Source organism: Dermochelys coriacea, chromosome 3 (assembly GCF_009764565.3).
Source record: "Dermochelys coriacea isolate rDerCor1 chromosome 3, rDerCor1.pri.v4, whole genome shotgun sequence".
Classification (NCBI taxonomy): Eukaryota; Metazoa; Chordata; order Testudines; family Dermochelyidae; genus Dermochelys; species Dermochelys coriacea.
This window is the reverse complement of record NC_050070.1, coordinates 97,284,570-97,307,567: the sequence shown is the minus strand read 5'-3', so window position 1 is coordinate 97,307,567 and position 22,998 is coordinate 97,284,570. Positions and strand designations below refer to the sequence as shown.

At 48.8% G+C, this 22,998-nt stretch overlaps 1 protein-coding gene and 1 non-coding gene across 3 annotated transcripts in view; one reads left to right on the top strand and one right to left on the bottom strand.

Annotated features, from left to right (window-relative positions):
- Positions 1 to 4,194, bottom strand: part of NCOA7 (nuclear receptor coactivator 7) — a 144,789-nt gene extending 140,595 nt beyond the window's left edge. For both annotated transcript variants that reach the window (XM_038395949.2, XM_038395950.2), the window contains exon 1: positions 4,064 to 4,194. The gene's annotated coding sequence lies outside the window, so the exon portion shown is untranslated. The remainder of the gene's footprint in view (positions 1 to 4,063) is intronic.
- Positions 4,195 to 15,843: 11,649 nt separating this feature from the next.
- TRNAE-CUC lies at positions 15,844 to 15,915 on the top strand. Its single transcript has one exon. It is a non-coding gene; the product is annotated as a tRNA-Glu (tRNA).
- Positions 15,916 to 22,998: the final 7,083 nt, after the last annotated feature.

Here is a 22,998-nt window from a genome sequence, read left to right as displayed (position 1 = left end):
GAGAGTATCCCCTTCTGGTACTTAAGAAGAACAGAAGTCACAGACCCATGATCAGTTTAAGACCCCTGAACAAGTATTGAGCAAATTCACCTGATAGGTGACACCGTCCAGCCTGGCTCAGTTTCAGCAGCTTATCCCTGAATGACATTCCAATCAGCAGCCAGCACAGGAAAGAGGATATTTGGTGTGGTTTTCCTCGTGGACGCAGAAGCATTTATGATGAATAGGAAAAATATACATGCTGGAACCCTCACTGAAAACAGCTTCCTTGAGATTCCAGGTGGACTTTACCATGGCCCTGATAAATCTCCCAGGGAAGAAGGAAGAAGACAGAGAGACTCCTCAGACGTCAAAAAATTCCTCAAAAACTAGGCTGAAGTTCAGGGTTACTATCTCTACCATTCAGTCAAACCTCCCATGTCTGGATTCGTAATTGGGCCCTCTAAAAACTGAAAGCTAACCTGCCTCACAGTGGTTGTTCATATGACATCATCTTTAGTGGAAAGTGAATAAGGAAGTCCTATGGTGTCTAAACCACATGAACACATGGAACAGTAATGTAATCTGTCTGTCTTCCCACATGGGACAGTAGACTCAGATGCCAGTCTGTCAGGTTAGGGAGCAAAATGTGAAAAATATCAAAAAGGGGAAAATGGTCCCTTAAAGAGTCAAACTGGTACATAAATTCACTGAAGTTTAATAACTGGAGTGTTTGCCATCATGATTTTTGCAAACAACTGAGACAGATTGTGAGTCCTTCTATAAAAGGGCAATGCAACCAATGTATGGTACGTAAATTGCCTCAGGATGGTCCAAAATCCTAGAAAATGTCCAACATTGCTGAAGGCTTTGGATCTATATTGTCTGCTGTGCCAAGTCTTGGTTCAGGTCCAGTATATTTCAGAAGTGACTAACCTAAAAGCAGACTGTTATTCTTACCTTCAACATGATGCCTGGGGGAAACTCCCCAGTTATTAATACAAGTTCTTGGGCGCAAGCAATAGTCCAATTTGCCTCACGTCAGCTCTACTAACCCAGTGAAACTAGTATTATTCCAGAACTGGAAGAATAACAACTCTCTTCCCGTTAATGACCAGTAAGCAAACCTTGGCTATGCCGCTTTGTCTGGCATAGGATTCTCCTCTCTAAGTTAAAGAGAATGGTAAAATATTCTATCATCAGTTGTGTTCCAACCTTCCTTCAATGCCTACTAGAGTAAAAAGGGAAATTGGGCACTCCTGTCCTCTATTTAGCTCACAATTACCCTTTTGTAAAAACCTCTTCTGCCAGTATCAGCAATTAATTGGATCAGTCAGATCATGTGGCAGGCAATATATATACTTCCATGTATGAGACACCCTTTGGCCCCACTTTGGTCATCCATCTAAAGGAGATGTATCAAGTCAGACAATTAGGACACAGAAGAGGTCCTGCTTTAACATTGTTATCATCTACTCTATTTTTCAAATGAATGCAGCTCTATATCAGCACTGAATACAGAAGCTCAATGCCTTCCCTTAATATTGTGATGCTTGCAGGCACCACACTGTAGGAAAATCAGGACTTATAGAAAGATATGGAGGTGAAATATTGTATACTGTCACTCCCTGAGTAATTCCGCTTGTATTCTCCAAATCTTAAATACAGAGGATAACAAACAGAAGCATTCTTATTGATTCACTTCAAGTTCAAGAGATGATTTATCACTTCAACATTAGAGATGACAAATCAGAATCATAGTTGCATCAAATGAAGAAATGCTGCACTCATAGAAACAGAGACATCACAAGGGAAGAGCCCATTGAGGCGAGAGAGGGACAGAGAGGCATGTATATACAGTATGTTTTCTGGAAATGTTCCTTGTGTGATGCTGTGCTACATAATAAAGAAAAGGAAGGCACTGAACATAGAGCCTCCATGTTCTTTAATAAAGAACAGAATTTCCCGCAAGATCCTTCTGCAAAATTTACAATACTGAATCATAAATGAACTAAACAGACAATGGACTCAATCCTGCAAAGTTTTATGCCTGGGAATAACTTTGCTTATGGGATTGCTCCTGTTGCAGTCAGTGGGACTACTTACAAGAGCAAAGGTACTCATAGGCATAAAACTTGCAAGACTGAGTCCATTATCTATTTAGTTCATTTATGGAAAGCTTCCAGGAACAAGCATTTGAGAGAGGACGAGGACTGGAAAATGGAACCATTTTTACTTTGGCTTGCTTTCAATTTTCAAGATCTGCGGGGCTGCTTATACCATTTTTCAGATGCTGTATATATATTTTTTGGTGTTTCTTTTTGCAACCTGCATTAACTTTTTTTTCTAATGTTATATTTTGTACATATAATACCAGTATTCATTTTTTAAAATACGTAAAAAAAATTATGTAAGAGATAGGCTGGAAAGACTTCTTCAATATGCATGCAAAATATTATCCAAATACAGGCACTCAATGTAGTTCATAGCAGCTCCACACAAATCATAATCAATTAGTGCATAAACATCACCCATTTAAAAGTCCATAATTAATACAAGCATGTACAATGACCTCATGGAAGTGCAGTATTTACAGACCATTAAGTAAACAACACATGTGATAAAATTACATAACTGAGTATTTACTCTAAAGACTAATGTCAACAAGATAGCTGTTAAAAATCTATAGCCTTGATACTGCAGGCCGATGGACACAGGTGAATCCCTGTATCCACTCAAAGAATCCTACTGAAATCAGTAAGGATGTGAACAGGTGTAGGGGTCCAGTTGCTCAAATGAAATTGCAAGATCTGGGCCCAATGTATCCACTCTCATACACCAAATATTGCTTATTAGCTATTGTCTTCTCTCTGTTTAGAAAAGAAAATTAAACTATAAAATGTGTTCTGATATCATGAGTCTGAAAATCAGATGTCAGGACTATAAATCCAGGATAACGATCCATCCACACTTAAAACTGTTTTAAAAAAAATACAATGGCACAAGTCAGAGTCCAGATTTGTAATGTTAACTCTGAGCAGCCTCTCTTCTCTTGGTCAAATCTTTAATACGTTTCTGTCCAATGTCGTTTGATAGTTAAAATACATCTATTTGTTTTAAATAGAACTATCACAACCAACCCCATTTTCCAACAATTCACATGCTGGGAATCTTACAATTGCCCCAAATCCAGACTGATGCAAGAAAATGAAAATCAGCATTTGTTCTTTATTTTGAAATTGTATTTGAAACCACGTTCCTAGCCCACCAATTTCCTTGAATAACAAAGGATATCAGGTATGAAGTTATGTCAAACACACTGGAATATGATCGTTGCCTATTGCTGGATGTTTCAGTGCATCACTGCAATGAATACCCACCCCACATCACTCAATACCTACGACAGATTTCATGCTCCCAAAATATCATTTAAGGCCCTTCTCTCAAATTACCACCATCACCTCCTCCTCAGATTTAAAAAAAAAAAAATGAAATCTACTTCCTGGAAGTACATGTAAAAATTCTGTCATCCTAACTGGAAATATATTTCAGAACGTGTAAAAGGTGGGAGAAGAAGTAATTACACTATTAGCAAAAGGATTTAATTGCAGAGAAATAAACAAAAAGACTTGGATAGTAAAATCTTTGAAGCAGGACTATAGAGATTGAAAGCAGCTACCTCACTGTGGGTCCTACCAAAACATAACCAATCCGGTAAAGAATTGAACCCCCCTTCCCCAAACACAGGCTAGCTGTACAGGCACAACACACCATCTGCACCTTTCAGTCCCGCAGCTTCCTCAAGCCCCCCTCTGGTTTTGCTGTCACAGCCAAGCCAAGGAAACCAGCATTTCTGAAGCCAGACAAACTAATGCACTTCCCCATCTGCCCGCCTCCTCCTCCCTCCCCCCGCCGGCTGTGTTGTTGTGCCTCTGAAAAGGCAGGTTAATTGTTATGAGGTCCGCAAAATGTCGGCCCCCGATGGAGCCCCCTTCCCCTCCCCAGGCGGCTGCGGGTCACCCCCGCCCCAGCCGGAAAGGGGCATCGCCCGCGCAGGGCTCGCTGCCCGCCCGCTCAGACCCACCCAGCTGCACCGGTTCCTTCAGCCGCGGGCCGGGCACTTGCGGTTGCGGCTGGATCGGATCCTCTCAGGGATGCTCAGCGGGGCCCCATGCTCCCCGGGCGGCTTCAGGAGGCGGGGTTGGGGGTCGCTGCAGAGGCGCGGGCGCGGCAGCCCGGGAACATCCACGACCGCCGAGGAGCGGTCCCCGGAGAGACCCGGCCGCTGCAGGCAGCTCAGCTCAGCTCAGCCCGCGCAGCTCCCGGCCTCCGCCTGCAGCATGGTCGCCAGGCAGAGCCCGCCCCGCCTGCGCCGCACCCACCCACCGGCCTCGCCACCGGCGCGCCCCGCTCCCCCGGCTCTGCCTGCGCCGCTAGCGCGGCCCCGCAGCTCCGCCCTGCCCGGCCCCGTCCTCCAGCGCCGACCTGCGCGTCGGCTCCCTCTCCCCCGAGGGAGGGCGACAGTATTAGCCCCCTCAAAATATCACCGCAGTTTTCGGCCCCGTGATTTGTCCTATTGACCACACCAAGGAGCCGGCCCTCAGGATGCTCATTTTCTAGGCAAATTGACTTGTCTAAGGAGGTTTTTTTTTGGGGGGGGGGGGGGGCGGGATGAGAAGGGGGAAGAGAGATACATTTGTCAGGGTCAAGGCCTCAGTCTCACAAGTTGCAACAAAAAGGGTTGACCCCCTCCCCGGGCACCCCCATAGAGTCCATGGCAGGGTCAGCACCTTAATCTGAACAAGTTAGTGTTCCCTCAATTACTTTGGGGAGCCCCCCCAAAAAAGTACATATACTTTTTTTTACTAGCTCCCCAATCCTGTAATTTGATCCATGTAGTTGGCCCCTTGCACCCATGAGGAGTCCGATTATAGAATCAGGGCCCAAATTTTAAATGTATTGAAAATCGATAACCTTAATTTCAGTGGGAAAATGAAAAACCTAAGATATTCATATTCCCTGCCTCTCTACACTCCCCGCCTCCACCTTTCTTCTTCTTAGGATAAAAAAGTGTTCTGTTTTAAAATCAGGAAAATAAATATATTTTCCTACATTATTTGACTTTGGGCAACAGCAGGTCTTGAGCATACAAGATTAGTCATCTTTGCAGCTATTCCTCCTTTAGACTGTATAATGATCACCTCTCTCTCTGTTCCTCCGTCTGTTTCACATTCACAGCTCCAGCTCTGGAAGTCCTGAGACTTCAGAAGCAGGCCTGAAGGCTTTAGCAATCCCACAAAATCATGAACTGCAGACTAAAAGCCTGAGGTTAAGCAGTTATGTATATAAACACCATGGGTGACAGGTATCATAGGCTGGGGGAGGCTGTGCCTCCCCAAACAACCAGCCGTGGCCCCGCACATGCTCCACCCCCAGGTCCCCCCTCCAGTTTCCGCTAGGTGCAGCTCCAGTCTCCCTGTGGGGTGGCCGCAGCTCAGGCCGCACTACCCACCCTCTTGGCGCTCTGGGCCTAAGGAGGCTGAGGCCACACCACCAGCCCTCCCGACACTCTGGGGCTGGGGGGAGACCTGCAGCCATGCCACCCGTCCTCCCGGTGCTCAGGGCGGCTACACCACCTATCTCCCGGTGCTGCGCCGCCCACTCCAGGACTGTGGGCACTCTGGGGCTGAGGCTCTAGCCTGGGGCTGAAGCTGGCAGCTGCAGTGGGAGGAGGGCTCTGGCAGAGGGTGTGGAAAGGTTGAGGCCTCAGGCAGATGGGGCGGGGCTGGGAGCTAGCCTCCCCCAGCCAGCAGTTCACACGCCACCCATGATAAACACACAATATTCCCCATGTTTGTAAAATGAGACTCTCGTAATGAAATGCCAGATAAAGAATAAAGTGCCATAGCAAGGCAGCTCTTTTAAGATAAGAAATATCATGCCTTCCATATGGGCCTAGCCTATTGAAGCCCCATTCTTGGTTGGTCCCCAGGCATTACACTAATAAACATAATTCACAACGAAAGGGAAACACTGTGAAGAATGAATTGGGACATTTTTTCTTTCCCTCTTCTCTTTATTTCCATTGAAGATGTACATCTCCCACGCAAAATGGTGCAAAGCCTATTTAATTCATCCCTAAATTTGGCTGAGCAGGTAAAGTCAGTGACTAGCAATACTTTCTTTCAGGTCCAAGGAAACCTAGCCACTATGATCCAGGCATTTGTCACTCTCAGGCTACATCACTGTAATTTACTGTAGCCAAAGCTGACTTTAAAGAAAATGCAGAGGCTCACAGAATGTAGCTGCCCATCTTTTTGTGGTTTAGGCTTTTGTGAACATATACATCCATGCTCTATTATTAATAGATTTTACATGAAAGGTGCTCAGAAACCACAGTGATGATAGGCAGCTGTATAAAACTTATGAAAAGCATTTTGAAGATTAGGGTCCCCACTCTTACAGGATGTTCCATGTGGATATACTCTGTACCCCCACAAAACTCCTTGTAAGAGCAAGGTCTAAGACTCCACTTAACTATTTACTGGGCTTCTACAGTTAGACATAGTAGCTCACATTAGCAGCTACTCAGATACTGTGGTGATGGGGTTACATAAGAACCTAACTAAATGTTATATTTTGATATCAATTTTATTTTTGTCTTTTTTTCCCTTCCACATAGGATAGGTGATAAGTCTGGACTCTTCCCTGATCACGATTATAGGGACCTTGACATTAATTTGCCCATGACCAGGTCACGGGTGTAATTTTGATCAGCTCATCTTCTGATTCAGCTCACCTTCAGCTCATCAAATGGCTATTAATAGTGGCCAAGTTTTTACCTGTTAAAACCCCCAATGCCTGTGAATTGGTCCTTGCAGAGTTGTACAATTCAGTTCCATTAGTGTTTATACTAGTTTGAAAAAAATATATAACTATTTTTCACCCACTGACAAAATTATTCCGTGGATTGTGGCCTTGCTGGGATATTTGGGGAGATTTGTACCAAGTCGGGACAAAACTTTAAATTACCGCTTTTGATATACTAACATGCAAAATAAACGAACAGTATAACTGGGATGCTAGAGTCAAATTCTTGAATGGATTTAAATTTCTCCTTAGGCTCTGATGTTTTGGGGAATATTACTGGAAATGCATACTTTGCACAGAGCTAAAGCCACAGGTTATATTTGGTGTTAGTTGAAAGTTTTAATTAATAATAGTTAAGGCTGTGATTCTGTCACGGAAGTTGTGGAAGTCATGGATTCTGGGCAGCTGGCTCTGGGGACCGCCCAAGCAGCAGCCAATGCAACTGGTCATGGGGAGCGCCCAAGCAGTGGTCCCAGGGGCTGCCACGGAGCCAGCTACACCGGCCCCTGCTGGAGCGGCCCTGTGGCCAGCCACTTGGGCAGTCCCCGGGGCCATCGCACTGACTGCTGCTAGAGTGGCCCCGGAGCCAGCCACTCGGGCTGGCCCTGGGGCCGGCCCTGGTGCCAGCCACAATGGCTGCTGCAGGAACAGCCCCAGGCAGCTGGCCCCAGGGAGTGCCCAAGCAGCAGCCATCTCCGCCTCCAGGGAGAGCCCAAGCATTGGTCCTGGAGTCACCTCGGGGACCACCCCAGCAGTAGCAGTCCTGACACAGCGAGAGCAGGGGCCCCGGATGCCATCTGGAGAGCGATCCCTGGAGAGAAGTGGCCGCTGGGGGGTCGGGGGGAGGGCAGTCAACTCCCGATCCTGGAACAGCAGCCCACGAGCAGGACCCCACCCCAGAAGCAGAGATTTAGTCATGGGTATGTATAGTAAAAGTCATGGATGGGTCATGAGCCATGAATTTTTATTTCATGAGCTGCCCATGACTTTTACCAAAAATATCCATGACTAAATCTTAGCTTTATTAATAGTCATTAATACCTAATCCAATGCCCACTGAAGTCAACAGGACTCTTTCTATTGATTTTAATGGACTCAGGATCAAGCCTTTAGTAAAAACTAGAATCATATACATTTCCACACTAGATAACTTAAAAGGGCAATCTGGGATTTTGAGGTACAGAAAAGGGCTTCTCACATCTAACAGTGAGGGAGAAAGAAAAATAGGAAAAAAAAATTAAACATTTTACACAAGAATAATTTAGTTGAGACTTCCTTCCCCCCACCCCACAATTTTCTTTTGAAAAAAGGCCAACAATTTTCTAACCAGCTGTAAATAGTAGCCATATATTGTACATGAACATAATTTACAAACTCTCAGAGAGCACCCTCTAGCTCAGTTGAAGTTTAACAGCATATAATAAAAATATAAAGGAAATTAAACTACAGGAAGGTACTGTCAGCCAACTCACAGCTCATAAACACAACATTGGGGGCAGAGGGTTGAAGCTTGCTACAAAGCTCTGGACAATGTATTTTGATGTTTATTTGTTTTTAAAATCACCTTTATGCTGAAAACAAATATAACACACTTCAGCTGTAATGGTAATTTTCAGAGAGTTACAAGGGCCTGACAATGAAGTCTCTTCTCCAGTTATTTGATAACAGAGATTTAGAATGAAAGGGCAACTGTAGAGATGTCACTCAGAGCTCCTGTGTAAATCAAGATAGGTTAGTACTGAAGTGGATACTTAAAAAGCACTATATAGAGGGCACACCAGAAATCTACAGAAAGTCATCTTCTACCTAATGTATGTTATCTAACATCAAAACAATTCTTTACTTTGCTTAGGCTTTTTAGGAATCTAGAACCACAATCAAATTAGAGTAATAACTTAACCCATGTATTAACTTATAATGACCACATTAGTCAAAGGTGGGTATGCAGCCATGTGAAAATAAAGTCACTTATTAGGTGTCCATATCTGAATTTGGGTACCTAACTCTTAACATTTTGGCTACAGCACCTTTGATAAAAAGCTGGGCTTTATTAATTTTGATTGCTCATGGACATTTCCTTTTTATAACTAATGGATGGAAGTCTCATTTTCAGACTTTATTCCTCCCCGTCCCCCAACTTAGGAAGATTGTGCATCTTTCTTGGTTGTTCTTGAATGCTAGTTGGAGCTGAAGAGACATTGAGCCCAACTGGCTGCGCGTCTGTGCCAGTAGGAGCTGAATCACTGACAGAACAACACATAGTTAAGCTATCTTAGATAGGGAAGGGGGAAGTGAAAGAATAAAGAGGAATCACGAGTTAGTCACAGAAGAAAAGGAAACTTACATATGTATACAAAAGTATATCCAAGTGTGTAATAACATTATCATTTTCCCCTGATGGTCTCGTGCAGGGATGGCAACATTTGACCCGCGGCCCGACGGTTTACCTGCCACATCGGCAGGTTCAGCCGATCACAGCTGCCACTGGCCGCGGTTTGCTGCTTCAGGCCAATGGGGACTGCGGGAAGCAGCGCGGGGCGAGGGATGTGCTGACTGCCGCTTCCTGCAGCCCCCATTGGCCAGGAGCAGCAAACTGCGGCCAGTGGGAGCTGCGATCAGCCAAACCTGCAGATGTGGCAGGTAAACAAACTGGCCTGGCCCGCCAGGGGGCTTACCCTGGCGGGCCACATGCCAAAGGCTGTCACTCCCTGGTCTAGTGGTTAGGATTCATTGTTCTCTACACGGCAGCCGCAGTTTGATTCCCAGTCAGGAAAGTACTTTTTGTCCCCTCCACTCCTCCTCTAATCTTTTATTACATGTTTAAAAGAATATTTCTCACAATTCACATCACAAAACTAAAATCATCACTATAAGTAATTAGAGTTCTTTCTATATTTATTTGGAATATCACTTATTTTGAAAAATACTCTGTTTGCTTATTGTGAAACCAGAGAATTTTACATTTTTACTTTTAAAGTTTCCCTAAGCACACACATCAAGATCTTTGTTTTCCTATTTATTCTTTAAAAAACAAAGAGACAAGGCTGGTACTGTGATGCCAAACATTCAATATTGCCAATCATGAATCAGGCCCCAAAACATCATTACATTTTATTTGTAAGTTGCTTGTACCTTTTTATATGCCTTCTGACTCAATTCACATTTTTAAGTTATCCTCCACAACTATGAGGGCAAGAAACTTAGCTTTCATTTTAAAAAAAAGGGAGGGGAGAGTGGAATATGATCACGTGTGCCGTAACTTCAGGAGAAAGGCCTCTAAAGCCTAATCTATACTAGAAAAAGTTTGCTGACATAGCTGTATCAGCAAGCCTTCCTAAGGTAGACACAATTTATACCTGCAAGAAAGTGCATTTGCAAGTATAATTATGCTAGACTAGAGCTTTTGCTGGCACAGAAGTGTTGCAAAAATAAAAATAAATAAAATCATACCTGAAAATGCTATGCTGACAAAAGTTTTAGGGTATTCCTGGCCTAAGAAAGCCACCACATAGCATAAGAGTTCACAAAACTAAACATGTGCACTAGGTTTCCACTTATTGATGCATAGCTCCCCATTGTGTGCCTATACGATCTGGTCAGTTTCTACCAAAAGACTGGATATGGAAATATAAAGGACAAATTTTCTCTACAGTCCCAGTTCCGTTTCCACTGACATCAGTGGCAAAACTGCAACAACATCATTAGGAGCAGGATCCGACTTATACTCCATTTCCGTATTCTGTCTACTCACAAGGAAAAAATAATTATCTGCATGCACACTTTGGGTGGGTTAATGTTGTAGGGTCCCTCTGCAACGTACACATTCATAGATTCATAGATATTAAGGTCAGAAGGGACCATTATGATCATCTAGTCTGACCTCCTGCACAAGGCAGGCCACAGAATCTCACCCACCCACTCCCGTGAAAAACATCTCACCTATGTCTGAGCTATTGGAAGTCCTCAAATCGTGGTTTAAAGACTTTAAGGAGCAGAGAATCCTCCAGCAAGTGACCCGTGCCCCATGCTACAGAGGAAGGCGAAAAACCTCCAGGGCCTCTCCAATCTGCCCAACCCCAAACATGGCTTGGCTAGTGAGCTTTACTGCATAGGAAATATGCATCTTTGAAGTAAAGCTAACTGTATCATCAATGTTTAGGATGAGATCATATGAAAATCTAGGCAGGGCTTCAGGAACTTACTCTCCTTGTATTCTGGAGGCAGCAGTAGCAATTCCATAATAAAGGGTGAGCTGACTCTTGCATGTAAGACACAGAATTCATACCTTTTATATATGAAAAAAAGACAATACATCCTTCCCCAAATTAAAGCGCTTACTCTCTGAGCACAAAATAGCTTTTCTGAGATTGTATAAGTACCATTGTTTTTTGCTGTGTTGTTGTGGCCATGTTGATCCCAGGACACTAGAGACACAAGGTAAGTGAGGTAATGGACAACTTCTTTTTGAGGGAGACAAGCTTTCATGCTACAGAGTTCTTCTTCAGGTCTGGGAAAGGTCCTCAGTGCCACAGCCAAATAAATGAACTCACAAAGGAAAATGATAAAAGACAAGAACACCATCACCTCTGGGCAAACACTTTTCACAAACAATCACTCCATATCTGACCTCCCAGTCCTCATCTTCAAAGGAAACCTGTACAACACCTTCAAAAAAATGAGCCCGGGAACTTAAATTCATAATTCTGCTAGGCACTAAGAATCATCGTCTTAATAAAGACACTGGATGTACAGTTTATTACAACAATCTGTAACCCACTAATCTCCCTCCCCCCCTTTTTTGTCTTATGGCTGCAGAGTTGTTAATGGGGTACCTCATTTTGAACGCTCTCTTAGAATATGTATTAACTACTTATGCTGAACAGTGTGTTCCATTTTGAATTTAGCTGTGACAACTCTGAGTACCTTTCCCAGACCTGAAGAAGAGCTCTGTGTAACTCAAAAGCCGTGGTTCTCAAACCTTTGTACTGGTGACCCCTTTCACATAGCAAGCCTCTGAGTGTGACCCCCCCTTATAAATTAAAAACACTTTTTAATATATTGAACACCATTATAAATGCTGGAGGCAAAGCGGGGTTTGGGGTAGAAGCTGACAGCTTGTTACCCCCCCATTTAATAACATCACAACCCCCTGAGCGGTCCCAACCCCCAGTTTGAGAACACCTACTCAAAACCTTGTTTCTTTCACCAACAGAAGTTGGTCCAATAAAAGATATTATGTCACCCACTTTTTCTCTTCTGTGTATAATAAGTATATCTGTTAATTTAGGAATTCAAATTAGTTAAATGGGTTCTGTAAGGAGTTTAGCACCTAGCATTAGGCACCCCGCCCTCTTAATCTCAGTACAAGACCATCACAGACTCTTCAAGCTTCCCATATAGTTAAAACTCACTCATCTTATGCACAGGCTACACGTGAACTTAAGATCAATGGTCTTTTTTCCTGTTATTCTTCATACAAGTCTCTTCCTCAGCAGCTGTGGACACAGCGGTCTATTGCAGAATGCCACAAACTGCCCTCTTTCACAATGGCTGCCATTTCCCATTGAGAATAATGGGATTGAAGCCACAGCTGGTGGCCATTTTGAGAAAGTTCTCTCACAATGTTCTTAATGGAACTGAATGTCTCCCCCATCTTTACAGTGCAGGAGAACAATCATTTTTCAATTATGAAAAATAATGGCAGTAACCATCATCTTAAATAGCTTAAAAAACAAAACAAAAAACCCTACCACACCAAAACTACTCAAGAAGTAGGCAGAGGGGAAAGGAAACATAGGATGAGTAGGCACATGTGGAGATAAACATAAGGTGAATGCAGTGTGAACTCATGCTACTTTATGCTGCTCTACCAAAACAAAGCAGCTGTTAACTCAGTTTAGTTGGTCCATATGCTCTGACTGCTGTACCTCACTTTCGAGCAGCACAATATACCAATGAATCTGACCATAAAAGTTTTTTTAAATGATTTAAAGTTGATGCTTCATATTTTCAAATCATTAGCAATATTACATGATAACATTCTTTCAGTTTCTTGTTTATTGTTCATATGACATTAATAAAAATTCCCACACAAAAATTTAAAAACAGAGTTACAGCTGAGTACATAGCTGTAATTTAGAGTAAATTAAGCTACATTAACAGCTGTTGTAATCATCCAAAACCAAGCATTATAAACCCAGGAAACCAACAGCTAAGGTTAATTTGAAAAGAAATCTAAACATGTTCAGGTATGGAAATGCAGTTAAGGAACAAAAAAACACCTTAACTCTCCCCCTTCACAAATATTTCAAACTTCCCATGTAGTTAACTCATTTTTAATGCCTCACTCCAAATTGTGATTTTTGCCTTATGTCACTATAGGACAGAGTTGAGGTTTCTGCTGAAAGAGAATTTTTCTATCATGAATAATAGAGGAAATTTTGACCATTAATTCTTTTTTTTTCTTAATTAGTCTATGCACAATATTTCAGTGAATGTTAACTATATGGGGAGCCTGAAACATCTTTGACAAGGCAGAGTTAGGGCCCCCAAACAACTCTGACTGTGCATTTCACCTTAATTTGCTGGATTTCTTTTCAGCTTAACTTTAGCAGTTTGTTTTCTAATTTATGATGTTTGATCTAGGGTTAATTACTACATTCCTGTAGCACTGTTTATTCTAAGTGACTGATAGTACTTTCAGTCACTCTTAACTCCATTTAACTTTTATTTAAACCATTAAGATGAAAGGTCTCTTATTAACAAACCCTCAGAAAAGATATTACAGTCTTCAGGGACAGCCAAAGGGATGTCAGCTAACTACTTCTTCTGGAACTGTAGGGCAGCAATAAGAACATTAAAAGAATTTTTAATCCAGGGGTTCTCAAACTTCATTGCACTACAACCCCCTTCTGACAAAAAAAAAAATTACTATATGACCAGAGGATGGGGGACCAAAGCCTGAGCCTGCCCGAGCCCCGCTGCCCCACCTGGGGGGTGGGGGGGATGACAAAGCCTGAGCCCCACCATACCGTGCGGGGCACCAAATCCAAATCATAAGGGCTTCAGCCCCAGGCAGGGGGCCTGTAACCTGAACCCAGGGCTGAAGCACTCAGGCTCTGACTTCGGCCCTGGACGGTGAGGCTCGGGCTTTGGTTTCAGGCCAGGGGCCCAGAAAGGCTAATGCCAGCCCTAACAACCTTATTAAAATGAGGTCCTGATACAAACTTTCAGAACTGCTGCTTTAATCAAACTCTTGACTCATTTTTTACATCTGAGTTTTCCCCATAACATCCTCAAAAGCGTAACTCTGATCAGAGCCAGGCTTTAAAGCTGAGTACCCCTACAAATTTAAGCCCCCCGCACTGCACTTTCCATCTCAAAATATCTTACGATATTTTATGAATTCTGGCTGCAATCCTGCAAGCTCTCTACGTGAAAATGATTTTGAAGTCAATGGGAGTTCTGCATGCAGAGGACTTGCTGGATCAGACCCTATACCAGGGGTGGCCAACCTGTGGCTCCGGAGCCACATGCAGGTCTTCAGAAGGTATTTTACGGCTCCTTGTATAGGCACCGACTCCAGGGCTGGAGCTACAGGTACCAACTTTCCAATGTGCCGGGGGTGCTCACTGCTCAACCCCTGGCTCTGCCCCAGGCCTGGTCCCCACTCCACCCCTTCCCACCCTCTCCCCTGAGCCTGCACTGCCCTTGCTCCTCCCCACCCAGCCTCCCTCACAGGAAGGGAGCAGGAGGCACTGATCAGTGGGCCTGTCAGTGGGTGGGAGGCACTGGGAGTGTGGGGGGAGCTAGTGAGGGGTTGCTGATGTATTACTGTGACTCTCTGGCAACGTACATTGATAAATTCTGGCTCCTTCTCAGGCTCAGGTTGGCCACCTCTGCCCTATATGTTAGCATTTTACCCATCACTTAAATTCAGCTACCTCTTAGGTGAAGCATTTAACTCCATATACCAATACTGCACAATAGTTTCTTATTGGAGTGATGGAGAAACTTAAGCACCTGCAATACACCTGGCCCAACAGAAATATAGCCAGGTGTTTACCATTACACTTGTGATAAGTAACACTATACTCTTTTAAAAAAAAAAAAGTGATCAGAAATCCAGGGTTTTTAAAATTAAGTTAATTTATGTACTCTGCCTGTACCTTCCCAAGAACCCCTTGATTTTGATTTATTTGTGGATTTTTAACCATTTTTTCTTATTTGTAAACATGCTTTCCCTCTTCTCTCTCAAGACCTGCAAAGCTTCCCACTATGCGAAAGAAGCAATAAAATAAGAACTGACAATTACATATCACCTGCAGACAAACACGAGGACAACACCAAAAAAAAAAAAAAAGAAGAAGAAGAGGAGGAGAAAAAGATTATTTCCCAACCCCTCGGATCCTTTTCACTTCTAGTCGCCTCAGGCATTTACCCGTGACCACACGAGTTAAAATACCGCGAGGGAGAGCAGCACTCTCAACCTGGCACGCGTCCTACCCAGGTCTCATCCCAAACCAAGGCATCCCCTGGCAGGGCAGCGCCCCACTCCAGGAGGGATGCAGGTCACCCACGCGCCTCTCTACTGGCCCCGCCCCACGTGCGCGAACACGCGTGGGACACGGCGCCACCTCCCGGCACAGCTCAGCCCCAGCGCGTCCCCCACTCGCGCCAGGCTCCTCACAGCCCGCCCCTTGCATCCCGCCGCTCCCAAGCCGGGCCGCCGCGGGGGGGAATGGGCTCTCCCTTGCTGGGTGCGTCACCCCCCGGCTCTTCCATCCCAGCAAGGTGGTACTGGCCGAAAAGGGAAAGGCCAAGGGGTGGGGCGCGACTACGTGTCGAGACGGGCGGGTTTTATGTGAGTAGGCGGAGTTAGCAATTCGCACTCTGAACGGCGTAGAGGGGGCAGAGGCGGGGCGACGTGAGAGGGAGCGTAGAACGACTTGCGTATAGCGCTTACAAAGATGCGCAGACAGCCCTTTTGTCAGTTCCCTGGTGGTCTAGTGGTTAGGATTCGGCGCTCTCACCGCCGCGGCCCGGGTTCGATTCCCGGTCAGGGAAGCTAATTTTTTTTCTCCCTGGGCTGGTTTGGTGCTTGAAGTAGCAAACAGCTGCGTCTTGCACAACCCCCACACCAAAGCGGGGAACACCTAAAGGGTCCGTGTTAGAAGGCACGTGTGTATGGTAGGGGCAGGGAGGGACAGCCACCCACCCACCCATCCCACAGAGGACACTGGCCAATGCAGAAGGCGTGGTGGGCACTGGGCCTGGAAGGGAGGTTTCACCCCCCAAATACAGACCCTCCGGAGTGTGCCAGCATGGCTCTGCCTGTTGCACCAGAGCATGCAGTATGGCCTGGGGTCACTCTCAGGGGCCTGGTGCTCTCCTCGCCAGGCCTGGACATGCCAGTTGCGCCCCAGCAGAGACGTGTCACAGTTCTCCCAGGGCCTAGGGTGACCAGACAGCAAGTGTAAAAAACTGGGCGGGGGGGGGGGGGTAATAGGAGCCTATATAAGAAAAAGACCCAAACATCAGGACTGTCCCTATAAAATCAGGACATCTAGTCACCCGACCGGGGCCAGCCCACAACATTTTGGCATCTGAGGCAGGGAGCTCAAATGACGTACATAAGCCATGGCCTCTCCACTTTGTCACCGTTGGTGATTTCAAGACAGTAATGTGTTGGATGGAAACGTCTATTTTCATTGTCTTTGGGGAACATGAAGTATTTCACTTGCTGTGGCCCATGCAGTACAAGGAAGTCCCTCAGGCTACTGCTCAAATGGGTCCACGGTCCTGGATCATCTAGACTTAAGGAACCAAACTCAGCAGCAGCTGTTTCTTGCGCCTCCACCACACTTTTCTCTGATCTACACTTTTCTTCAGGAATGTGCATGGTTACATCCATTTGAAATGGAGATATGGATGCTGCAGTAGCTGCCAGGACACCTGCACTCTGACTAACTGGAAGAGCATCTCCTCACCACTCACATCCTCACTGGGGCCGGAAGGCTCACTGTGAGCATTTGTGTCTATGTATCTCAGGAGAGCTCCTTCCTGCTTAGATAGAAAACCTTCCTTTGCTTGCTTTCGTTTTCTGAATGCTGCCCCAGAGAGGCGTTTTCTTCTTTCACTCATGACTGCTGTTCTGCGCCAGCTATAGTGGCTCTCAAAACTCAATTGAAGGGGACAAATAAGCAAGCTGGTAGCAGGGCCTGAGTGACGGAAGATATCAGGATCTGAAGGGCCTAACTGGCTCCTACTACTTACTTCAGTTGACTGCTTGTTCTCCTCAAGCGGGTTCAGGGAAGCAGCAGGAAACAGGAAGCTCCCTGAGAAGCTTTTGTTAATCAGTCCAGGCTCCTAGGGGTGCTACAGAGGTACATAAGAGGCTCCTCCTCCTCTCTCTCCCTGCAGCTCCTGCTGCTTTCTGTTATTGCCTCTCACCTTTTCTCCTGCCTGCCTGTTATGTCTCTTGTGCCCTCCTTCCTCCAGCACAGCACTCCACCATCTCTGTGCATCTAGAGCAGAGAGAATACATATGCACCAGCAGCCTACACAATTTTCTACACTCTGGGTCCCACAGTCTGGCACCTGACGCGGCTGCCTCAGTTCACCTCATGGTAAAGCCAGCCCTGGTTCTCCCCATTTCTGTCATTTCACACGCTCATTGCTTGGTATCGCTTCCTGCATCCTGCTCCCAGCATCCAGCCCTGGCAAGTGGACTTGGATTGATGGTGTCCACAGCAGCGGGGCAAGGAACAGAAATGTTCTTTCCGCCCTAGGCTGCTCCTTGATCCCTTCTGCATCCTGCCCTAGCCCCTACACCTACGTACACACACAGAGGAATGTGTCAGTTGGTCATAGGGTTACTTTTTTGGGGGGGATCCGGGAAGTGGGCGGGCAAAGCCCGTCCACCGCTAAAGGATCCCCCCCAGCCTAAAAGGAGGATCCACAGGACCTAGATACCCAAAAAATTTCAGGGGACAACTAATAAAATAACAGGGACAGGAGTGCGGTCAAAGGGTCAAACGAAGGGAACTGGATGGGGACACCGAGCAGAGAACCCCAGACAGCACCCACTGCTCGTCAAAGGCGTCAAGGGAGTCAGAGGACGCCGCCCAGAGGAACTCTGCCCGGATACGTGAACGGACCGAGGATCAGAAATAGGCCCCACTGTCACAGGAGACTCCTTCGGCCAACCTCCTCACTCTGGTTTTGTAGATGGCCATTTTAGCTAGGGCCAGGAGGAGGTTGACCAGGAGATCCCGTGACTTTGTGGGGCCACGGATAGAGAGTGCATAAATGAGAAGGTGACGGGAGAAGTGCAACCAAAAACCTAATAAAATATTGATGAGGAGCCGGAATAGGGGTTGCAGCTTGGCATACTCCAGGTATACATGTGCCAGGGTATCCCTCACGCCGCAAAAGGGGCAGGTGTCTGGGATTGAAGTGAACCGCGCCAAGTACACCCCTGTGCTCACAGCTCTGTGAAGGAGCCGCCAACTAACATCCCCGGCGGGCCTTGGGACTAAGGTGGAATATAGGCTGGCCCACCGGGGCTCCTCACCTTCTAAAGGTGACAGGAGGTCCCGCCATTTTGTATCGGGGTGGGACACGAGGGTGCAGGCATGAAGGGAGTGGAACACAAGCGTGTAGAGATGTTTTCTTGGCGCGGTTTGAAAGCAGACCGGCTGCATCTCATGCAGCTGGCTTCCGGTAAAGGGGTCGGTTGGGTCCACGGGGCAGGGGTCCAATTAAAAGGTCCGGCGGGCCTGGGGTAGCGGGTGGGCGGGGCGTGCCCTCGTGGAGGACCCGGTCGAGATAAACCCAAGCAGCGGGCGGCAAAGCGGCCTTCACCTCCTGAACTATGCGCCGGGGAGTACAAGGTATGGAAAGCCCAATGCGCTGAGCGAAGGTCAGGGGATCCAGCCAGTCTCCCCGGTCATAGTCCAGGAAGTCTCCGACTCTTGTGACCTCTGCCAGGACCAACCTCTGGCGCACCGAGCGGGATTCCACCACCTGCAGACGGAGCTGGGGGTTGTGTAGCAGGGGCTCCGCGAGGAGATCTGCCCCCTCGGTGGCCGACACGGACCTGGTCATTGAAAAGAGTTTCCAGGTCCGGAGGAGATCCTGGTAGAAGACCGGCAGCCCGGAGAGGTCTCGCGGAAGACCTCTCGGGTGGAGATAAAGGAGCTGCCGGTCGTATCAGAGCCCTCGGAAGCAGCGCAGGAAGGCGTGCTCCAGTATGCTCCACGCCGGACTACCTGCACCATAAAGGAGGCTCTGCAGGGTCTGGAGGCGTAAGCAGACATTTGAGGCCCTGCCCTCCCTCCTCCACAGGTAGATGGAGAACCCCTGCAGGGACCCAGTGCAGTCCTGACCAAAAGAACTCCAGAATCGATGTCCGCAGGTTGGTCAGGAAAGCCGGGGCTGGGACCAGGGTGTTGAGCCGGTACCAAAGCATGGACAGGATTAGTTGATTAAGCACTAACGCTCTCCCTCGAAGGGAGAGGCACCGGAGTAGTCCTGTCCATTTCCGGAGCCGCTCTATCACCCCGCCCTCTAAATTCTGCCAGTTCTCCGGCGGAGAGGGATGCGTGGCAGAAAGGTAAACGCCCAGATAGAGCAGCGGACCCGTGCTCCACCGGATGGCTTGAAGCGCGGGTGGGCGGGGGCTCGCCTGCCGCCAGTCCCGTACCACCAAGCCAGAGCTCTTGACCCAGTTGACCCGCGCAGAGGAGGCTGCTGAATAGATGGCCTGGCAAGCCTCCACTCGCACCAAGTCGCCCGGGTCCTGGACCATGAGGAGCACGTCATCAGCGTACGCCGACAGGACCAGCCACAGCTCCGGCTCCCTCAGCACCAACCCTGTCAACCTCCTTCGGAGGAGACAGAGGAAGGGCTCGATCGCCAGAGCGTAGAGCTGGCCTGAGAGGGGGCACCCCTGCCGTACTCCTCGCCCGAAGTTGACCGGTTCGGTCAGGGTCCAGTTGAGTCTTACCAGACACTCTGCGGAAGCGTACAGCACCCGGAGAAAGTTCACAAACCTGGGTCCGAAGCCAAATGCCTGCAGAGTGCTCAGGAGATACCCGTGATCCATCCTGTCGAACGCCTTCTCCTGATCTAAGGACAGGAGGGCGAACGACAGACCATCCCTACACCCAAGTTCCAATAGGTCCCGGACCAGATATAGGTTGTCGAAGATACTGCGGCCCGGGACGGTGTAGGTCTGGTCTGGGTGGACCACGTCCGCCAGCACGGACCCTAGCCTCAGGGAGATGGCTTTTGCCACAATTTTGTAGTCCGTGCTGAGGAGCGAGACGGGACGCCAATTTCGTAAATCGCGGAGGTCCCCCTTCTTTGGCAATAAGGCCAGCACGGCTCGCCTGCACGAAAGAGGGAGGACCCCGCTCTGCAAAGACTCGGCCCAGACGGTGACTAGGTCTGGGCCCAGGATGTCCCAGAACACGCGGTAGAACTCCACGGTCAGTCCGTCCATGCCGGGAGATTTATTGGTGGGCATGCGACGGAGGGCTTCCAAGAACTCGGCCAGAGTGAGGGGCAGCTCTAGCCGGTCTCGGTCGCCCACGCTGACCGTCGGGAGCTCCTCCCACAGCACTCTGCAAGCGTTAGGATCGGTCGGCTCCGGGGAGAAAAGGCTTGCGTAGAAGGCTCTTGCCCTCTCGCACATCTCCACCGGATCCGTGAGGGGGGTGCCATCTTCTGCCAGTAGGCAAATGATATGTTTCTTAGCCCCCCTCTTTTTTTCCAGGGCGTAGAAGAAGCGGGAGCCGCAATCCATCTCCCGAAGGAGACGGATGCGGGATCGAACAAAGGCACCCCGGGCCCGATGGTCCTCGAGGCTCTGGAGCTCCTCCCGCTTCTCCCGGCACGCTCCGCAGAGGGGTGGATCCTCGGGGCTGGCGGCCAGACGCCTCTCCAGCTCTAAGACCTCCCGTTCCAACTGCTCTATCGCTGCATCCCTCCGTCGGCTGGTGCCCCGGGTGTAGTCACGGCAGAAGAGCCGGGCGCGCACCTTCCCTACGTCCCACCACCGCCGTGCCGAGGGAAAGGCACGCCGCTGCCCTCGCCAGGCCAGCCAGAACTCCCGGAAGGACGCCACGAAGCCCGCATCCTCCAGCAAGCTGTTGTTAAAATGCCAATAGGCCGGCCCCGGCCTCTCCGCGCAGAGGGAGGCTGTCACGGTGGCTATGTGATGGTCAGAAAATGGGGCCGGCCGGATGCTGGAGGAGTGGGCTCGTGAAAGATGAAAGCGTGATAAATAAATGCGGTCCAACCGGGAGTGGCGCGACCGATGGGCCTCTACCCGGACAAAGGTGAACGTGGAAGTGTCATCCGGGTGGTGGTCGCGCCAGACGTCCACCAGGGAGTGGTGTTCGACTATCTCCTGGAGGACGGCGACGGCGGCCGGGCTCTGCTCGGTTCCCGAGCGGTCCCGTTCCTCAAGGGTGATGTTAAAGTCCCCTCCCAGGACCAGGCACTCCTGAGGATCCAAGGTGCCGAGGAAGGCGGATGCCTGCTGATAGAATTGCAGCCGCTCCGGGCTCGCTGCTGGGGCATAGATGTTGACGAGGTTGACTACGAGCCCCTCCATGCGGACCCGGAGGTGCAGCAGGCGACCCGGCACAGCCTCGGCGACCCCCAGCACCTCGGGCCGTAGTTGGGGGAGAACAGGGTCGCCACTCCACCCGTATGAACTGTGAGGTGGCTAAAGTAGACCCTGTCCCCCCAATCCAGCCGCCAGCTGTCTTCGGCGGTCGGATCCGTATGGGTCTCCTGCAGGAAAACCACAGAGTACCTCCCCTCTCGAAGCAAGGAGAGCACCTGGGACCTGCGGAGACCCATCTTACAGCCACGGGTGTTCAATGTTGCGATGGTAAAGGGTGCCATGAGGAGGGCTGGGGGGGATCCTCACCAGCAGGGATGCTCGTGGCTCCCGGCGGGCCGCGTAGCAGTCCGTGACCCACCCCGTAGGTGAGTAAGGAGTCACGGAAGTGGCGGACCCGCTGGTAGGCCGCGGCGCCCTGTCTCCCGGTCCTTTTCCCCTCCCCCATGAGGGCCCTTGCGGCCCGGAGGATTTGATTAAAGTCCCCCCATCGCTGGAGGGCAAGCTGGACTTTGTTGCGGGAGCCACGGACGTCTTCTAGGAACTCCCGCAACTCCTCTCGCAGCGTATGGGGGGCTGGGGTTATGGTCTGGTTGCTTCCCGATGGGGCCCTTGGTACAGCCCCCTGGCCCAGCGAGACGGGCAGACAGGGTGCGGACCCCCGACGGGGCTCTTGATGGGTTGACCTGAATGCTGGGGCGATAGGGGGCGGCGGAGGGAGGATAGCAGCCCCTGGTGGGTCGGGACGGGCAAACACAAAGGCCATTCCCTGGGAGTCATCTGTTGGAAAGGGGAAGGAGACTGTCCCAGGGGTGGCAATAATATCTCGGGAGGTGGGCGGGAGAAGGGCAGGGGCAGGGGTAGAGGTGAGATTCTGGGTCGGGAGAGGGCTCTCACCGATGCCGGGCGCAAGCTCTCTGGTGGATTTGGCAGCCACGGCATCAGGAGGTGGACTTTCTTCTGTAGGGTCCTCTCCCGGAAAGGAGGTCGAATGCTCCTCACCAGCGAGGGATGCCCCTGGTGGCTCAGGTTCCAGCCGCGTGGCACTGGCCGTCGCCTCAACTGGCTCGGCGGCTCTCAGCGGGGTGCCCTCTGCAGCCGGGTTGATGGAGGAGTCCAGGGGCTCCTCGGCGGTGGGAACAGAAGCAACGGTTAGGGGGAGGGAGTATGGGGAAAGGGGGAAAGCAGCTTTCCACCTCCCTCCAAGCTAGAAGGCTATGGGAGAGCAGTGGGGGAGAGAGGGAGAGATTCGCTCCAGGCTAAACAAATCCCTGGTACCAGGTTAAGTGAAATGGCAGCTGCTCCAGGTCAATTAAGACACATGGGGCCAATTAAGAACTTTCCAGAAGGCAGGGAGAAGGCTAGGTTGATTGGGACACCTGAAGCCAATCAGGGGCTGGCTGAAACTAATTAAAAGCCTCCCAATCAGTCAGGTGGGAGTGCATGTCAGGAGCTGTGGGAGGAAGTTGCGCTGTTGGAGAGGCTGAGTAGTACACACCATATCAGGCACAAGG